This window comes from Carlito syrichta, unplaced genomic scaffold (assembly GCF_000164805.1).
Source record: "Carlito syrichta isolate Samal-C Ts95f unplaced genomic scaffold, Tarsius_syrichta-2.0.1 Scaffold304673, whole genome shotgun sequence".
In the NCBI taxonomy this organism is placed as follows: Eukaryota; Metazoa; Chordata; class Mammalia; order Primates; family Tarsiidae; genus Carlito; species Carlito syrichta.
The window spans coordinates 47,825-56,489 of NW_007248769.1; positions in this window are offsets into that span (position 1 = coordinate 47,825).

The window sequence follows — 8,665 nt, forward strand, 5'->3', positions numbered from 1 at the left end:
ATCACTACGCAGATGACAAATTTATCCTGCTGAATCACTTTTAGCATCGGATTCTCTTTGACCTTGAGATGTACATGGACTTGAGGGAAACTCAAGGTCACAAGATTTATTTTCTTTTGGAGTGGGAAAAAAATAAGCACAGGTTGAATGTCCACCCTAGGGCACCTTCAGTTTGAGTGAGATATTGATGCCATTTAGCTCTTGGGGAAACTGAGGATCATAGGGATTGCATAACAATGCCAAAGTCATACAACTCATAAGAGCCTGGCAGGGTCAGGATTTAAGTGAATCTTCTAACCCCATGCTCAGTGTTCTTTGCATAATTCTAAAATGAAGCTTTCTTGACTTCAAAGCAATGCACTGCTCTCCTCTATCTGTATTATTTGTTCTTTATAAATGCTACTTTGGTAAATGTCCTGTGATAAATGGATGCTTGTGATCATGTTTTTTTCCCCCACTCATTTGATTTAATATATTTTGATTTAATAATATCCTAGGTGAGGTGGCTTGTGCCTGCAGCTCAAGCTACTTGGGAGGCTGAGGTGGGAGGATCACTTGAGCCTAGGAGTTGGAGGTTGCAGTGGGCTGTGATCACGCTACTGCACTCCGGCCTGAGTGACAGAGTGAGACCTTGTCTCTAAATACACACACATACATACACACATTTAGGACGCTTGTTGTGTGATGTCTACTGGTGCTGCAGGTAGTAACATTTACTTGTTTACTGAGCCTGGATATTTGTGTTTGATGTTAGGTTTGGGAACTTGTTCCCCAAATCTTCAATGCTTTCTCTCTATATTAGGGCAGAGTAGGTTAGAGGGGGTTGCATAATCCATGGTCTCTGCCCTTGGAGAGTTTTCAGTTGAGTAAAGAGGGAGAATATTTACAACTCCTAAGAGGAAGTAACAGCCGAGGGGTATAGCAGGCAGGATCAGGTGTTCTGCACCCATGAGGTAGGCTTGGGTCTCAAGCACTCATCTAAATCTTGGCTTAATGAATGAGCCTGGCTTCAGAGGATGGAGGTTATCACTGTGAACTTTGGAGGACAGGGAAGGTTTGGGGGTAGATGTGAACCTTAGACCTTACAAGAAGGTGAGGCAGGATGGGTGGGGGAGTGAGGGTTGAGTGGCATTGGGATAGATGTGGGCCACTGAATTGTAGAGGGCCTTATGTGTCAAGCTGAGGAATTTGAGTTTGGGTGGTAATAAGGAGTTAATGTAGGTTATTGAGCAGATTTTTTTTTTTTATTTGAGATGCCTGACTGGTAAGTTAACTATAATGCAAATATTCCAAAATACAAAAAATACTCAAAATCCAAAATACTTCTAGTCCCAAACATTTTGAATAAGGGATCCTCAACTCTACAGCCTCAGATAATAATCTATACTCTGTCTCTATGTCAATAGTAAATAGTTTATAAAGGCATGGACAGTGAAAATTGAACATCTAGGCCAGGCACTGATGTTCAGGCATTGCCTGAGCCCAGGGATTCAAGACCAGCTTGGGCAACTTGGTGAGACCACGTCTCTACAATAAATCAAAGAAATCAGCTGGCATGATGGTGCATGCCTGTGGTTCCAGCTACTTGGAAGGCTGAGGCAGAAGGATTGCCTGAGCCCAGCAGGTCTAGGCTACGGAGGCCGTGAGCATGCCACATGCCACTAAACTCCAGCCTGGACAACAGAGTGAAACTCTGACTCAAAAAAAGGGGCAGGGGTAGTTTCTTAAAAAAAAGTAAAGAAGGAAAGAGAATTGAACATCTAATTCCGAGTCTTCAGCCACCAAGTCAGCTGTTTCCCAGGAAATAACATAGGGAAAAGTGCGGGGGGCCAGCCCCTGCAAGTTTTGGGGAGTCCCTTTGGAAGATGTGGTGGCGTCGGCGAATCTGTAGGGATAGATATTAAAAGAAAGAAAGATGGAAGGATAGATATAAAGAGAAAGAAAGAGAAAGAAAGAAAGTGGACAACTGTTCAGTGAAATGAGCAGAAGCCGTTTATTGAAAGTTACAGCAGGTATTTATCCCCAAATTTTACACAGGCAGTCTCACAAGTCTTTCACGTGAACACAAAGCCAGGTGCGGGGGGGGCATCCCCCACCCACCAGATGCTTAGGTGTGAGGAGGAACAAACCCCAAGATTGTCTCATTGTTCCCTTTGCTAGTTAATGTTCTTCAAAAGCAGTGTAACAATCCTTACTAGCCTAATGATGCTCTGATAATCAATAACTTCTAGAGCTCACACAAAACCCATGATGACTATCTTAACCTTTACTACTTACACAATGCTACGACGGAAGCTTTTAATTATAGCTTAAGCCAATTTCCTAAAGAATGTGGCCCAGTCCAAAGATTACACTGGGCCCTACAGGATGTGGCCCAGTCCAAGGTCCACGGTGGGCCACCTTTTGGAACAATAGACTACAATCTCTTAACAAAATGGCTATTCCAAAGTCCTATATATCTATCCTAATTTCTATGAAAGTTTTCCAATTCTTAATTCTAATATATAAAGTTGATTAGCAGCAGCAAAGTTTCTAAAACCTAAATGTAAACTGTAAATGTACTAAGGCCAAAACTTTGATAGTAGAAAGTGGAGACAATGAAATCTCTAAAGTTAACTATATTCTTATTAAACCTAAAAATATTATGATTGATTATGTTTGAACTAACATGATTCGTAGCATGACCTATTCTACAATACCTTCTATGAATAAAATAAATTCAATTTCTATAACAGGTAGAAAAAAGACCTTACACTAACTGTAGCTAAAGCCAGCCTAAAAGAATGCAGCCCAGTCCAAAGTACGCGCTGGGCTCTCAGGAATGTGGCCCAGCCCAAACTCTGTGCTGGGGCCACTCTTGATAATCATCTATACCATTGAAAAGCTGAAAACAGCTCTCCATAAGTATTTACTAATTCTACAAATATTCTTTTAAATCTTATAAAGAAGCTTGTACCGTATAAAAGGCTCCCAAATGTGACCTGAGCTTGAATTATATCTAATACCTAAGCCGAAACCGTAGTTTATGGGAAACAGGAACAGTGGGTTTCTAGAGTGAGCCATGCCTGTCACAGTCACAGAGCCTTCAGCTTAGGCCAGCAGAGTTCCTTTAGGTTGTTTGTGCTGCATGGCAAAAGGGGGAGGAAAATGGGGTCTACGGCTCACGAATACGTCCTAGCGGTCTCGAGGTCCACGGCCCTCCCTGATCCCTAACGCTCAGTGGGCCTCCGTGGCCGGCTCCCAACAGAAAAGGTGTTCTTGAAATGCCCTGTCTTCCCATTATCTTCCCACAGCAACATAAATTGGCCTGGACTTATGCTGCCTTTGCTTCAAACACCAAGATACTAATGTTATAGGATCTCTCCTCAATGCCAATCTAATCCCACACATACAGCAGAACGAGCACTGCTTTTGTTAAGTCACTCCTTCTACACTGTTTGTTGGTGGGAGTGTAATCTAATTCAACTGCTGTGAAAAATGGTGTGGCAATTCCTAAAAGATCTAAAAATCAACCTTCTATATGACCCCACAATCCCCCTACTGGGAATATACCCAGAGAAACTCAAATCACTCTATGAAAAAAATACCTGCACATGTATGTTTATTGCAGCATTGTTCACAATAGCAAAAACATGGAACCAACCATGCTGCCCATCAAAAAAGGACTGGATTTTTAAAATGTGGTATATATACACAATAGAATATTACGCAGTCATAAAGAAGGACAAAATCATGAACTTCACAGCAACTTGGATGAACCTAGGGTCTATAATATTGAGTGATCTGTCACAGAAACAAAGAACTGAGTATCACATGTTCTCACTCAGAAGCGGACCTTGAACAATTATTGTAATACTATAAGAAAAGCATTGGCAGTAGTGGGAATCTGCCGGGGGAAGGGTAAGGGGTACACCTCATCAACAAGGGTACCTGCATAATTAACATTTGTATACCTAACCCTGAATTGTACCCCATATCTTTAAAATAAAATAAAAAGTTGGACTTGGTGGCTCAACCTGTAATCACAGCACTTTGAGAGGCCAAGGCGAGTGGATTGCCTGACCTCATGGGTTCAAGACCAGCCTGGACAACTTGGCGAGACCTTGTCTCTACAACAAAATAAAAATAACCAGGCGTGGTCCCATGCGTCTGTAGTTCCAGCTACTAGGAAGGCTGAGGCAGAAGGATTGCTGGAGCCCAGAAGATCGACACTGGAGTGGCCATGAGCCTCTGCACTCCAGCCTGGGCGAAGGAGTGAGACTCCAACTCAAAAAAAAATAAATAAATAAAATTTAAAAGAAAATAAAGTTTTTTAAAGAAACAGATTTCATATGACTCAACTACAGGTTGAGCATCTCAAATCCAAAATTAAAAAATCCAAAATGCTACAAAACCTGAAACTCTTTGAGTGCCGACATGACATAACACTCATAGGAAAGGCTCATTGGAGCATTTCAAATTTCAGATTTTTTTATTTTGAGGTATGTTCCATATATGTCTAGATGTTCAAGGGTTTTTATCAAGAAGGGATGCTGGATTTTATCAAAAACTCTTTCCACATCTAATGATATAATCATATGGCTTTTGTTTTTACATCTGTTGATATATTTAATTGTGTTTATGGTCTTGCGAATGTTGAACCAGCCCTGCATCCTGGTGATGAAGCCAACCTGGTCATGTTGTTTTGAAATGTGTTGTTGGATCTGGTCGGCTGGGATCTTGCTGAGAATTTTAGCATCTATGTTCATCAATGATATTGGCCTGTAGTTCTCTTTCTTTGTTGCAACTTTACCTGGTTTGGGTATTAATATGATGTTAGCTTCATAAAATGATTTGGGGAGAGATCCATCTTTCTTGATTCAGGAATACTTTCATTTGGATTGGTATCAGCTCCTCCTTGTATGCTTTGTAGAATTCTACTGGAAAAAGCCCTGGTCCAGGGCTTTTTTGTAGTTAGTTTTCTTATGACATAGTTGATTCCTGTGTTATTGGTCTATTTAGGGTCTCAATTTTTTCTTGTTTCAACCTGGGGAAGTCTGTGATGTCAGAAACTCCTCCACTGCATTTAGGTTTTCAAATTTGTTTCCATACAAGTGTATGTAGTAATCTCTGATAATCTTTTGTATTTCTTCAGGGTCAGTTGTGATTTGATCTTTTGCATTTCTGATTGTGTTTATTTGAGCTTTTTCTTGGTCAGTCTAGCTAGGGGTCCATCAATCTTCCTTTCCAAAGAATGAGCTTTTCTTTCATTGATTTTTTTGTATTATCTTTTTGTCTTCTATGTCCCAAATTTGGGCTTTTATTTTGGTAATCTGGATTCTTCTGCTGATGTTAGGGTTTTGGTTGTCTTACTTTTCCAGCTTCCTTAGGTGATTTGTTAGGTTGCTAATTTGTGAACTTTTCATTTTCTTCATGTGTGTTTGTAGAGATATTAATTCCCCTTTTAGTATTGTTTTCATGGTATTCCAGAGGTTTTGGTAAGACGTTCCTTCATTTTCATTTATTTCCAGGTATCTTTTAGTCTCTGTTTTGGTTTCCATGTTAACCCAGGAGTTGGTTAGCATCATGATGTTTAGTGTCCATGTCTTTGTGGGTTTTGGGGGAACTTTGTTGGTGTTGAAACTTATTTTTATTCCACTGTGGCCTGAGAAGGTGCATGGCAGTATTTCAATCTTATGGAATTTGTTTATGCTTGATTTATGGCCAAGGATGTGGTTGATCTTAGAGTTCTATGTGGTGATTAGTAGAATGTATATTCCGTGGTTGTTGGGTGGAGTGTTCTGTAGGTATCAATTAAGTCCATTTGTCAAGCATCACATTGAGGTTCTGGATCTTTTTGTTGATTTTTTTGTCTTGATGATCTGTTTAGGGTTGTAAGTGGAGTATTTAAGTCCCCAGCTATGATAGTGTTAGAATCTATATCTTTTTTAAGTTTACCTAGAAGATGCTTTATGAAATACACACGAAAAAACAAAAACAAACCTCGCTCCAGGCTCTTCGTATAACTTCAACTTTGTTTAATCTCTGGTCTTCAATTCTTCCCCCCTGCTCTCAGTGCAGGCTGATAGGGTTGCTCTCAGTGTGGGTCAGATGCCTCATGGACTGTTGTGGGAGGAGAATGGATCAGATGTGGACTCACCCAACTTGTTACTGCTTTAGGTCTCCCACTCAGATTTGACGTGTTTGTGCCTGTTCCATTGTGGGGGAGGGGCTTCTGTCTCTCTGAATTTGATGAGGAGATAACCTCTGGGTCCCAGGTTGGAGGCTGGGAAGAACTGGGTAGGACAATGCAGGTCTCTGCCTGGTCCTGGGACAGAAAAAATGGCTCCGGTTGGTGTTCTCTCACCAGTGGCAGGGCTTCTCTCCAGCTCTCCACGACTTGCTCTCTCCACAGATCCCAGGGTTCGTGCCACTCTGCTGTCACAGGTGATGGTGTGGGCTGGGCATCAGGTGGTTTGGATCAGCTGTTTTCCACTGCCTCTTCTCAGGAGAGCCCCAGGAACAGCAGAAAATCCTGCACTCTGGGGGCTCCAATCTCAGGGCAATGGGAGGCTGCAGTTATCTTCGGAGGAGAGCCCTGGGTACATGAACCTGAGTCTTCCCTCAGATGAACTTTCACTCACCCACCGGCACACACCCACTCATGCAGAGAGTCTTTATTGATACTCATTTTTGCAGAGACTCTGACAGTCTGATCTGTTCCATCACCATCTTGCCAGAAATCTGAAATTTGTTTTTTATGGGTCAAAATTTGTAGAACAACCAGAAATTTCATATGAGTCCATTTAATTGAATTTGTAAGTAACGTTGTTGCTGGGATTGATTAGACTTAAGTTGGCTTCTGGCTTTCTTGTCAACAGAATTGGGGTAGGTGCTGAAACAATGTGGCTTACAGCAAGCCTGAGAGTGCTTGGTGTGTGGTAGTCCTGGGGCATGAGTACGATCCTGGAGACTGAGCCTAGTGCCCAGAGAATATGCCATGCTCTCCCTTTCCTTAATGTTTGCTCCCCTTGCCTAGTGGCCAGACATTCAGAGTCTTCTCAATTTTGTGTGTGTGTGTGTGTGTGTGTGTGTGTGTGTGTGTCAGAGTCTCACTCTGTCTCCCAGGTTGGATTTTTTATTTACTGTAGAGACAAGGTCTCACCAAGTTGCCCAAGCTGGTCATGAACCCCTGGGGTTCCAGGCAATCCTCTCACTTCGGCCTCCCAAAGGGCTGGCATTACAGGCTTGAGTCACCATGCCTGATTATATTCTTAGGTTTTACTCTTACCTGTAAAGAAACAAACATTTTTGCTCTGGATGATTATAAAGACTTTAAAAGAGAGAGGTCTGTGGAAGAGAGGACAAAAATAGGTATATCCCAAGGCTTTATTTTCCTGGCGCTCCCCAGTAGCTTGAAGCAGATGGAACCAGAAGCACGATTTTTGTAGGTCCCAGTGATGCTGGGGAGGTGGAGGACTGAGTTCTCACTTTTGCCCCAGTCCGTGGAGCTTTTGAGTGAGCTGGTGGGCTAAGCATAGCTGGTATCAGTGTGGTGGAGACTGAGCTGTCCTGTCTTTACGTCCTTTTTGACTGACCCATGGGATGGAAGCTGTTGTTGTAAAACCTCTTCTTGGTTCAGGGATGGGGTATTCCCAGATTCTTCTCCTAACCTCCAGGGATCAGGGCAAGTTTTGAGGCAGGGTCTTCTGAAACTAGCTGAGCACAGCCAACCGGAGACCATATCTCTTCTTCTCTTTATCCCACTTCTGGGTGCTACTGTGCCAAGTTGTCTCTTGCCACACTCAGACGCTACAGTTCCAATGCTTGGGAACTTGAGGCCACCGATCTCATCATGGTTGGCCTGTTTGTCATCCTAAGTTACCACTCAATACATAAGACCCACCAGTGTCAGGCCTGTTCCATGAGTACTGCTTTATGCCTCTTTGACATCCCATCCTGGACCTTTGATGAGGGTTCAGGGACCTCTTGAGCCTTCTTTTATGCTAAATGTTCTGGCATCCCTATGCATTCACTGGATATTCCCTGGTCTTCCTTCCTGGGCCTCCCTTGAGAATTCCTCTCCTCTTTCTTCCCTAGAATAGAGAAGTCTTCTTTTCCAGGAACTGTGGATTTTGAAGGCAGAGATCAGAATTTAGCTCCACAGGGCTGCTTCAGATCTATTGTTTTTCTTCCTCCTATGACACTCTTCCTTAGTCGAGGCCAGTATCATCCAGTGATGCCAGATACCCCCTCGCTTTGGCAGTGTCAAATAGTGCCCATTCATTTCTCCATTACCAGAGTCTTCCTCTTCATCCTGAGTCTTATGCTCATCTATATTGATCTCAAAGGCCATGTAGACAAGTTGTCCAGCCTGAATCATTGTTTCTTGGCCCCCATACTGGGTGACCTCCACCTCATCAAGTGTTGAAAGCCCAGCTCAACTCCGTCCTTTGAGTACTCTTAATTGGTTATTCCCCCCGGTACTTTCATTTGATTCCATTACATCCTCTTGATGCTCTGAGTTTTCAGGGGGCGGGGAGGGGAGGGGTCTGCCCTTTCTGCCCTTGGCTGGTGGTTGATCCCTTGGACCTCCCTATCCTTTCCTCATATCTACTTGGAAAAGCCCCAGTCTAGGATATAGGCAAAGGTCCTTTCCACTGTCCCTGAACTGAGTCTTCTGAGA